Raw genomic sequence first — 12,174 nt, forward strand, 5'->3', positions numbered from 1 at the left:
TTCAGGATCGAAAGACGAAGAAGACGATTGGTAGAGGCATCTTTTCTCATGGATTGTACCTGTTACGCTCTAGTGACATGGCATGTCTCACTCAAGATCAACTCCGCAGTTTCTTTATCATCAAGACTTGGACATCCTTCCAGTCGTGTTTTGTCTAGGATTTTTCCCATTTTCTGTTCAGTCTCAAGTCTGTGATGTTTGCCAGTTTTCTAAACAATCTCGTTTTCCATTTCCTAACTCTGTGACTCGAGCTACAATGCCTTTTGAATTAATTCATTCTGATTTATGGGGTCCTGCTCCAATTGATGCTTATGATGGGTATAAATATTTGTTATCTTTATAGATGATTGGTCACGTGCTACATGGATCTATTTACTCAAATCCAAAACTGAAGTTTCATCTGTATTTGTGGATTTTCATTGTATGACGCAACCAATTTGATGCACAGGTTAAAATTTTAGATCAGATAATGGCACTGAGTTTGTCAAAGGCCCTCTTCCAGGTTATTTGCGTAGTCATGGTATTATCCATCAAACTAGCTGTGTTGGTACTTCACAGCAAAATGGTGTTGCTGAAAGGAAACTCGTCATATTCTGGAAACAACCGTGCTCTTATGATTCAGATGCATGTTCCAAAGAAATTTGGTCTCATGGTTCTCTGACGGCCACTTACTTGATCAATCGTCTGCCTAGTCGTGTGCTTGAGTTCAAATCTCCATTAGAGGTTTTAAAACATCATCAGCCTGGCATTTCTCATCTAGAGTTTTCGGTTGTGTGTGTTATGTACATTTACAGGCAAAGCATCGTGATAAACTGGATTCACGGGCAACTAAGTGTGTGTTCTTTGGTTACTCATCTACAAAGAAAGGATATATTTGTTATCATCCACCCACTAGAAAGCTACAGATTTCTCGTGATGTTGTGTTTGATGAAACAGTGGCTTATTTTCAGTGTGATTCTGGCAGTCGGTCTCAGGGGGAGTGTTATACAGATTTGGCCACTTCCAGTTATTAATGAGATACCTACTGCAACAGATTCCCACAGAGATAATGGTGATGGGGTAGAGTTGGTGGACTTACCTAATGCAGTGTTGGATGTGCATAATGAAGCAGTTCATGAAGAAGCTTCAGACAATAATGTTAGTGTTACTGATGATAATACAGGACTACAAGATGTGCCGCATCAAGTTCCAGAAACTGAGGTTATGGTTCCATCAACCAGTGGTACCAATTGTCAGAACCTCAAGTCGTGAGAAGAAGGCTCCAGAGAAATACAAAGATTTCTTTACATATCATTCCGCTGCGTATCCTATACAAGCACATTTAACTTATGATCATGTAGGTTCTTCACACTCTGCATTTCTAAGTGCTATATCCAGTCATCAAGAACCTAAAAACTAATGAAGCAAAGTCTAATCCAAAATGGAGGGCACCAATGGAGAATGAGTTACGTGCCTTAGATGTAAATAATACATACAGTATTGTCAAGTTGCCTCCCGGGAAGAAGACTGATGTAGATGGGTGTACAAAATTAAATACAGAAGTGATGGAACTGTTGAGCGTTATAAGGCAAGATTAGTGGCAAGAGGTTTTACTCAGAGATATGGAGAAGACTACACAGAAACTTTGCACCAGTTGCAAAGATGAATACTTTTCGTGTTCTTATGTCTCTTGCAGTTAATAAAGATTGGAAATTGTTTCAAATGGATGTGAAGAATGCATTCTTACAAGGTGATCTAGAAGAAGAGGTGTATATGAGTATACCACCTGGACACCCTCGAGAAGGAGAGAGCAATATGGTTTGCAAGCTTAAGAAGGCAATATATGGTTTAAAGCAATCACCACGTGCATGGTATGCAAAGCTAAGTTCAGTACTCATCCAGAATAAGTTCAAAAGGAGCTCTGCCGATTCTTCCTTGTTTATTAAAAGAAGTAATCTTGGTACAACTATAGTTCTAGTGTATGTTGATGACCTTGTGATTACAGGAGACAATCAACAAGAAATTAGAAATCTTAAAGCAATGCTTCATTCCAGATTTGACATCAAGGATTTAGGAATACTGAAGTATTTCCTGGGATTAGAAGTTGCTTACTCAAAGAAGGGTATTTTTCTGAATCAAAGAAAATATGTGTTGGACCTGCTGAAGGCTACAGGAAAAATGGGAGTAAAGCCTTGTGATACTCCTACAGAAATTGGCAACAAACTTGATAATGATGGTGATGTGTTAAGTGATATTGGGTCATATCAAAGGTTAGTAGGCAAGTTAATTTATCTCACTGTTACCAGACCTGACATAGCACATGCAGTAAGCTTAGTCAGTCGTTATATGCATACACCTCGTGTTAAACATCTAAATGCAGTAACTAGGATTCTACAGTATTTAAAAGGATCACCAGGAAGAGGAGTTTTGATGACAAAGAATGAAGCCTATTCAATTTCTAGCTACTGTATAACATCATATTCAGATGCTGATTATGCTGGATGTCCAGTTGATCGTAAATCAACAACAGGGTACTGCATATTCTTTGGTGGTAATCTGGTTACATGGAGAAGCAAGAAACAAAATGTTGTTTCTCGATCAAGTGCTGAAGAAGAATACAGAGCCATGGCTTCAACAACTTGTGAGATTGTTTGGCTGCGAGCATTACTTAAAGATTTGGGTTTTCTGTCACCTCAGTCAGCTAAGATGTTTTGTGCCAATCAAGCAGCGATACAAATCGCATCAAATCCCACCTTTCATGAGCGTACAAAGAACATAGAAGTGGATTGTCATTTTGTTAGAGAGAAGATATTGGCCAAAGTAATATGCACTCCCTTCGTTCGTAGTCATCAACAACTGGCAGATGTTTTTACTAAGGGTTTACCTGTCAAGCAATTCAATGGAATTCTATCCAAGTTGGGCTCCATTGATATCTTCGCACCAACTTGAGGGGGAGTGTTGGAACAAAGGAGAATATTTGGTTTCTCTATTTATGATTGGCTTACACTGCAAGAAAATATTCTCTAGATATGTTGCTATCTATACGAATATGTGGCATGTATAGGATATCTATATATACACTTCTTGTAAAACCTCCATTGATAATAATAAACCCTAATCATTCTTCTCCCGTGGACGTAGTCTATAGCCGAACCACGTTAAACTGTGGTTCTTCTTTAATATGTTTTAGTTAACTGCATAACATCTTATGCAGATCCAATATTGACTGCATAACATCTTATGCATACTGCATAACATCTTATGCATACCAACAATTACCACATACGCTCCAAATATAATGCCATAGTCTTCTTCTTCTAAATTTAATGTCTTTGAAACTATTTTGTACTTAGACAACGAATATTCATCGGTAAACTTATGAGACCAGAGAAGATGAGTAGTCTCTTTAGCGCATCTTTTTGGCCCCCATCTGGCCTTCACAAAAAAATTATATTATGAAAGACCATATGCTTCAATCCCAAACAGGGCTTCTCTAATCGACCAAGTACCAAAAAAAATAATGTTTTGAAGTTTCCTTTTTCTCCAGCTTGTCGATAATGATATCGTACCAAATGTTGCAGCCAGAGACGGCTGCTAACATATGGTCACCTATTTGTATTAACTTATCTTTATATTCTATGACTGGCTTTTTCCTCTTTCCATTTGTGGTGGAATCTATGTATTCAGTTATCTTCCCATCCACAACAAAATATAATCCTCTTTTGCGATTATTAATATCCATTATCGTGGTTCCTCGAAACTGAATTGAAATAAAAAGATATACAGAAAAAACGAGAACACAAAAAATTGTGAATAATTTATCCTTGAAAAACATCACAGCAGCAAATACACAAAAGAAAACTGCAAGAAAAATGATCCATATACTAGAAAAAATAAAATACTTTGTATTTATATATTTGCATAAAGCACGTTCAAAAGTAACTCTAGTTGCATTTAATTCGACTTTGTGCAAAATCTAAAATCGCTTCCATGAGTCTAAAATATATGAAATTTTGGATGGTGGATCATCAGGATGTCTTTTGCACTTAGTTAAAAGGGTTGATCCAAATTTCTTTTATGTTAGGATAATTAACACTAACCATGTATTCAAAACAACAAGGAAAAAACATTTGTCTTGTACTAGTCGGCATGTGGCAGAAAGGAGTAATTTTTCTATTTGATTTAACAAAATTCAATGCATTACCAACCAGGAATGAACAACTGCAGAAAGACTACCGACAAAAATGAAAAAGGTTGAGCTATGCATACTACCATTCTGACTAAATTGTGTGTACTACACCAAATCGATTACTGCTAACTGTCAACTTTATTACCGAACAAAAGCATCAGAATTTATTTATACGCATTATGTTATTTACCAAACTTTATTACTGCTAACCTACTTGTTCAATTCTTGTTCCAATATGATCAATGAACATAATTTTGGCTAAGGCTTGTTCTAATAATATCTCCATCTCAGAAATGAACATAGTGAAAAGAGAACTTACAACATTTTGCCGTCCATGCATCTTCCATTTACTATTTGGTTGTGAGTTCCTACTCTGCATTTGAACATGCCACAAGCATTAAAACATGGGAAAAAATACGAAGAGAGCGAATAGGAAAGTAAATTCGCAAAGCCAAATGGAATGTAGATATTATTATTTAAGAGAGAATACGAGGTGTTTTTAAGGATTTGAGGATGGGGCTTAGATGGATAAAACATAAGAATATATCAAGTTATCATAAGGATTTGGACGAATAACACCAAAAACTAATGGTATCATCAAAAGGAACACAAGCCAAGAGACCCTAGAAACAAGCCGTCTTTGATAGTGCCATTGATATCTTGGTTGTAATCTTGAAGAAAATCACCAGTTCCAATTTGTGAAGGTATCACTCAAACCAATACCTTTAAGAGAGGGAATATGGTAGGAATTAAATGCAACCAGGAAAATGCTAAGAGTCCAGATTCTATGATATGAAGCAATTCAAAAATGGGATAAGGTAATAACACTGAATATATGAACAAAGAAATTGCTAAAAGCATGATATATGTTGGAAACATGAAGCAATGTGCAGTAAAAAGAAGAAAAGCAAATAGACGTAGAGCAACAAATTCATCATTAGAGAATTTAGTGCTTACGACGAAGCCTGGAAGACGGGAGACATCACGTGCTTGAGATTCAGAGATATCAAACAGAGCGACAGAGTTTGGGGATGTATTCTGAATGTTGCATCAAACAATGAGGCTAAAATAAGAGGACAATATGTGGACTGCGTGAAAGACATAACATAATTTCGTGAAGTGTTTGATTCTCTAATTGAGTCTTCTTTAAAAATATTCTCAAGAACACTAATCTTTTCACGTTGTAGAGTAGTTTCTTGAATTAGTTTTTCGATATTATTGGAGAAGGACTCAATGATACTATAGAGTTCTCGACCAAGAGACTTCTCAAATTCATCAAGGAGCTGAGCATGATTTTGAAAATTAATAGACTCGATAGATTTTCTTGAGATTCTAGTGAGATCCATTACAGCTTCTGACAAAGTGTCAAATATCTCATTTGAGGGAATGTTTTAAGAATCTGATAAAGCAACCTTTCTACCTCGGGATTCGGAAGAATCGTCTAAGGAGTTATCCTTTGAGTAAATCCCAAGACATTTGACATAATTAAAAGCTTTGCAAGATATTTTGGTATGCGTAAATGCAAGAGATGAAATTCTGTCCACAAAGTCAGATCGCAACAAACACAGACTTATGAGGTCTTAAACGTGTTTGCCTGCTCTGATACCAATTGAAAAAGCGAGGGTCTAACAACCTCACCCAATATTTCGTTTAGCAATCTGTATGGACTAACTCCAATTTACTTTCAAGAGAATCAACTAGACAGTCAGACTCAATCTTAATAAAAATTATATCAAAGAGTTATATCTCAATTTCTCAATTCAATCTGCAATCAAACAAATAAGAATTTACGAGCATGATTGCATATAAGATAAATAACTTGAACGGTACCAAAGACCGATGTTCAAGGATCAATCAATTTCAATCAACAACCAAAGGTTGGATTTACCAATTGATCGATTCAATGCACAACCTGTGATATTTCAATTATATAACAAAATATAATGCGGAAAAGAAATAACACAGACACCATAAGTTTTGTTAACGAGGAAATCGCAAATGCAGAAAAACCCCGGGACCTAGTTCAGATTTGAACACCACACTGTATTAAGCCGCTACAGACACTAGCCTACTACAAAGCTAACTTCGGTCTGGGATGTAGTTGAGCCCTAATCAATGTCACACTGATGTCTCTGATCCCAGCAGGATACTACGCACTTGATTCCCTTAGTTGATCTCACTCACAACTAAGAGTTACTACGACCCAAAGTCGAAGACTTGATAAACAAATCTGTATCACAAAGAAAAGTCTATTGAATAGATAAATCTGTCTCCCACACATATACCTACGAGTTTTTGTTCCGTCTTTTGATAAATCAAGGTGAACAGGAACCAATTGATAACCCGGACTTATATTCCCGAAGAACAGCCTAGTATTATCAATCACCTCATAATAATCTTAATCGATTAACAAAACAAGATATTATGGAATCACAAACGATGAGACGAAGATGTTTGTGACTACTTTTTTATCTTGCTTATCGGAGATATAAATTTCAAGCTAATCTTATGATTGTACTCAATCACGATAGAAAACAGCAAGATCAGATCACGCAACTACAAAGAAAATAGTTGGGTCTGGCTTCACAATCCCAATGAAGTCTTTAAGTCGTTAACCTTCATGGTTTTGTGAAAACCTAAGGTTAACGGAGAATCGACTCTATCTATGCAACTAGTATCACACGGGAGGTGTGGGGATTAGGTTTCCCAGTTGCTAGAGTTTTTCTTTATATAGATTTCAAATCAGGGTTTGCAATCTAAGTTACCTTGATAACAAAGCATCCAATATTCACCGTCAGATGAAAACCTGATTAGATTCAAGCTAATATCTTGTAACTGTTAGATCGAACTTAGCTTGTTATACACAAATGAAATGTACCTTCATTTAGGTTTGAGTAACCGTACCTAAACGTGTACACTTAGTCGATTCAACAATATTTAACCAATGGTTAGCCATATGAGCACCTTCATATTAACCTTATTCAACTTTACCTTAACTAGTTCAAATGACTCAAATGAACTAGTTTGAGAGTTGTTCAATTGCTTAGATCTCATAGAAGTATACAAGACACAATTGAAACAAAATAGATTTTGATTCACTCGAATCAATCCATGAACATTATAGTCACGGTTTTCAAATATTGCATTCCTTATTATATAAATGTTTTAGTTCATGAACAAACCGATTTTAGAAAGTAACCTACTTAAGTATGCAAACGGGTACGCATACCTAAGTAGCCGGACCGGGTTTGGTTACGCCAGTACGCGTACAGGTATGCATACCAATTCACACTTCCGGACTCCAGCAGAAATTCACCGACATGAAACTTCCGCCAGTATGCGTACGGGTACGCATACTTTCCCGAATTTCCAACAACCGCCGGTACGCGTACGGGAACGCATACTTTAGGCTCCCGATTTTGGACTTTTACACAAATGTGAAAACACACTATGTTCATATCCAAACATGGTTACTTGTTCTAAACTCTCATTTCAATCATTAAAACTTTCTTATAGGATGTTAAAATAGTTTTTATTCACAAACTATTAGCATCAAAGCAATTTGCAAGTTATTGAATAATCAACATGACTTTCGTCACGAGTAAAGATGAACTTGGCTAAAGCGAAAGCTTACCAATACATATTTCGAGAAATAGATAAGCGAGATAAACTCGGCTCAAAATAACAAATGTGTATCACAAAAGTCTATATAGCAGTACTTTTTGCCTCAAATAGGAGATAGAGTAGATAGACTTTTGAGTGATAGATAAGTTCAAGTCTCCACATACCTTTTATTGATGAAGTTCCACAAGTTTCCTTGAATATTTCTTCGTCTTCATTCGATGAACGTCGTGGAGTCTAAAGCTCAACTGCACTTACTATCCTAATCCGGGACTTGGCTATAAGTAGACTAGAAATCAAGACTTATAGTTTTGGCAACTAAACTTGACAAACAAGCTTGAGGTAGCAACGCTTGTGAGTTCGACAGAACAATGCTCTAACACTTCCTCCACCAAACAAAAAACTACGCACTGTATATATTTTCGGGCAGTGGTAAACAAGTTTGGAAATTGATTTGCAAAAGGGGTTTGAAATAATTGTCTTGAAGACATTCATTTTCCTTCATATCCTCATCTTGAACCTCTATCATATTTCTAATGTATTTAAGCATCTCAAATTCTTCTTTTAGAGCGAAGGATTTCTTGTTTTCCTAAAATAATATGGATCTCGCCATTATTGCCTACATCAATGTAAACGAAGCATAAGATATAGATAAATAAAACTATATACAGACAAAAAATATAACACGTGTTTTGAACATGTTTAGATAACATACCTGGTTATTATGATCCAAGTTCGGATTATTTACGTCAACAGTTACAAGACATTTAACTAATTTATCCACTTTTGACTTGGTAATGCTAAATCTACTTCGAACTGCGGTAACAATACGATTGCATGGATTCCCACCACAAGCTAATACAAATCTTTCAAAAACTATATCCCAAAGCGTACTCCTAGCCACACAACTTCCTTCTTTCTCTACGATGCTTGTCTTCCAGAATAGAGGATTTCTTTCCCGATTAAATTTGCGACGTTTTAGGTTGCGACATTTTTGTTTAGAAAAGAGATGGACAAGAATGGGAAAAACTTTGAAGTTGAGAAGATGATTTGAGGAGATTTGAGTGGAAAATCAAGTTATAAGAAGATTATTTGGAGTGGTTTGAGAAGAAAAATTAGTTTCTATCAATAGTCAAATAATGGTTGTTAACATAATGGATGATTATGATACGGAAATGTTAGATTTTGCTTGGCTATAAAAAGAAATAGATATGTTTCACTCACTCGTCAAGCCAAGGGATATCGCCGCCAGATTTGAGCCAAGCAATGCTTTATAGTGATTTGGTTTCGCTACAATTCAACTGTAGCCAAGCCAAAACTCCAACCATATTGCTTGGCCCAACGAAGAACAAAAATCCTAAATCGCCTCTCTCTTTCATAAAAAAATCTCGGATCCGAAAAATGATTTACGAAAATTTCAAAATGAAACGTCATATGTAATAGTATTAAAAGGTATTTAGGATAATATCAAAAATTCAGAATATTGGGGATCAACTGAAAATATCGTGGATCAACTGAAATTTGGGCTAACATGTACTCCCGCCGTTCCTAATTAATAGGTTGGTTTTGTTTTTAGAGAAAATTAAGGAAATTAAGAGAACTAATCATTGAAAGTGGTCCTCATGACACTTGTCAATAAAATAAGTGAAGTGAAATGGTCCTCATGACACTTGTCAGCAAAAGAAGTAAGTGAAATGGTCCACATTGACACTTGTCATCAAAAGAAGTTAAGAGAAAAGTGGTCCCAGAAAAACTAAAGTAACATTTGACTTTCCCAATTAGAAATCAGCCTATTTTTTTGAAACATCTATTTATAAAAACCGACCTATTATTTAGGAACGGGGGGAGCACGAATTTAGAATACATTGTGTTCATATTTTAAGTGAAGTTGAAATTTAGGACCAACAAATACTATACTTGAGAGCGTAGGAATAGAAAGTCCAAAGCCCAATAACTTTGGTACTCTCATAAAAGCATACCACCGAACGACTGATGCTAGGATGGGTGTGCACACAAGCTGAAGTGAGTATGGTCTAACAATGACCGTTTCGTGTTGTTAGAATCGTTAGGTCAAGCAGTAGCGTGGGCGACAACACTGGCACTGAGAAGGAAAATACTCCCAAAATCGATCTTTTCTTCTAAGCATTTTCGCATTCCCAAATAGGTTATCAAATACTTTATGTGCATCAAAGCTACCAAGCAGTTCTATGATAACAAAAAGAAAAACAACCCCAATACAGATGAACCATCCCAGAAAAAAATTAGCATAGATTCCTACATCCATTAGCTGTTTATGGGCAAACAACTTCAGAATCAGCACGAGCATCGCATCAATGGATGTTGGTACCAGCCAACTTGATGAGAAGCAATAGCTTACAATGAAAATAATTTGAAATTGATAACTTGAAAAGGATAAATAATCAACCAATTTAGTTTCTTCTACCCTTTGAATAAAGGAAGAACCTAAAAATGGAGATTCTTCTCAAATAACTTGTAATTTCTACCCAATTAAATTGGAAACTATAAGATTATGAGAGGCATCTTGTTGATACTCTAGAATTAGATAATCTAATTCCCCCTAGAGATAACAATTAGGTTTGAAAGAAAAGAATCTCTCATTCTTCACACAAATGTTCTAAAACTCAAAACCTCTTTCCTTTAGCCTTATTTCTTCTACTTTATACTAGCACAAAGGGCATACTTGGCATATTCAAAATGATTCTAGGATGGACTATAAATGGTGCTTCAATATCGATATGGGACATCCACAATACATCATCCTTTCCTTCTTTAAACAAATTCGTCCTCGAATTCTTCAAAGCGTATTCTCCACTTGTGCTTGAACTTCTTCCTTGCTTGAAGACAATTCTACCTCTCCACCTTCCATTGTAGTTACTCACCAAATGTAGCACTTTGTGGTCATCGTTGAGAACATCCCCAAATAGTAAAGACACACCAAGTATTTCTTCATTTGTAAATACATCACAACTCCCACATGCGAACTGATTCTGGGTGGTAAAATTACTGGGTTGGTTTGAGATGAAGACCAAAACGGAGACTAATAAAACAAGTACCTTTCACTTACTTAAATAATTAGCTAGTCACTTTCCTTCTAGACGTGCTTCCCACTAATGATGTGGAACATAAGTTTGAACCAGCCATTAAAGTTTGTTAAATTCCATGTTATTAAATGGTAGTATCATTAAACGAAGATAGATTTCGTTGGAATTTTGTATTCACTCGTTGAGTTTGCTAGAGGATAAAGATTCTGATCTAGTGGCTTAGAGCAACTGCAGTGGTGCGATCAAAACCAAAGATCAAAGATCAAAAAAAAGATCAAATTTTGGGTTTAGTCCGTGTTGTGACGTAACGGTACATGATTAAAATTTCGTCAGGCGGGCTTTAAAAGTCCGTCCCATTTTTTGTCACTTTCATCAGGCGGACTTTAAAAGTCCGCCCCATTTTTGGTAACTTTCATCAGACGGACTTTAAAAATCCGCCTCATTCTTTTTCTTTTTTATTTAATTTGAATTTTCATCGGGCGTAATTTAAATCTCCGCCCGTTAACAAGCGTACTTTAAATTTACGCCCAGCAACAAGCGTACTTTAAATTTACGCCCGACTATATTAGAATTTGGGATTTGGTCGCGACCATATTTGGTCTGGAATTTGATCTTTGGTTGGGATTTGATCTTTACTCCGTCCCACTGTGTTACGATCTCATCCCAAATTTTTGGTTATACTCGCCCACTGTGGATGCTCTTAACAAGCAAAAACATCAAGTATGAGCGCGACTTTGTTGATAACATCCAAACGGAGGCACCGTAAAACCTCATAAATGTCTTTGATATTCCAAAATGGAAAAGCGGTTTTGATAATCTATATTTTGATCGGCTGTTTAGACTTTCTTATCCAAACATGACAGACAGTCATGTGTAACCAATAGCTAACTGACACATAAACGTACTAGTTCACCAGCTCGACTGTGAATTTGGTTCACTAACAGTGTTCCTCAAAACATAAAGTATCTTTGTGTTTTGTTTTACTTTCTAGGTATCATCACAGCAATAATCCAAGATATCATAGCTCTTTTAGAAAAAGAGTGAAAGTACTAATAAAACCTTTTAGTCAACAAAGGTTGGCTTACAATATTCTATTCTGTTCCTCCTTGGCCTTATACGTCGCGTGATAGTAGGGCAATTAAGGGCCATGTCTTCCTCCGGACTTGTGCCGGTCTGGTGAAGGTATCATCAATTTGGATTATATGTTGATTTGATTTTATTTTTATGCGGGTAGATTGGTGACGTAAATAGTAAGATTCTTCTAATAAGGATTAGACGCTAAAAACGTGATAAATGAATCCAACTGATATGAAGTAAAAACAT

Source organism: Papaver somniferum, chromosome 2, assembly GCF_003573695.1.
Source record: "Papaver somniferum cultivar HN1 chromosome 2, ASM357369v1, whole genome shotgun sequence".
Lineage (NCBI taxonomy): Eukaryota > Viridiplantae > Streptophyta > Magnoliopsida > Ranunculales > Papaveraceae > Papaver > Papaver somniferum.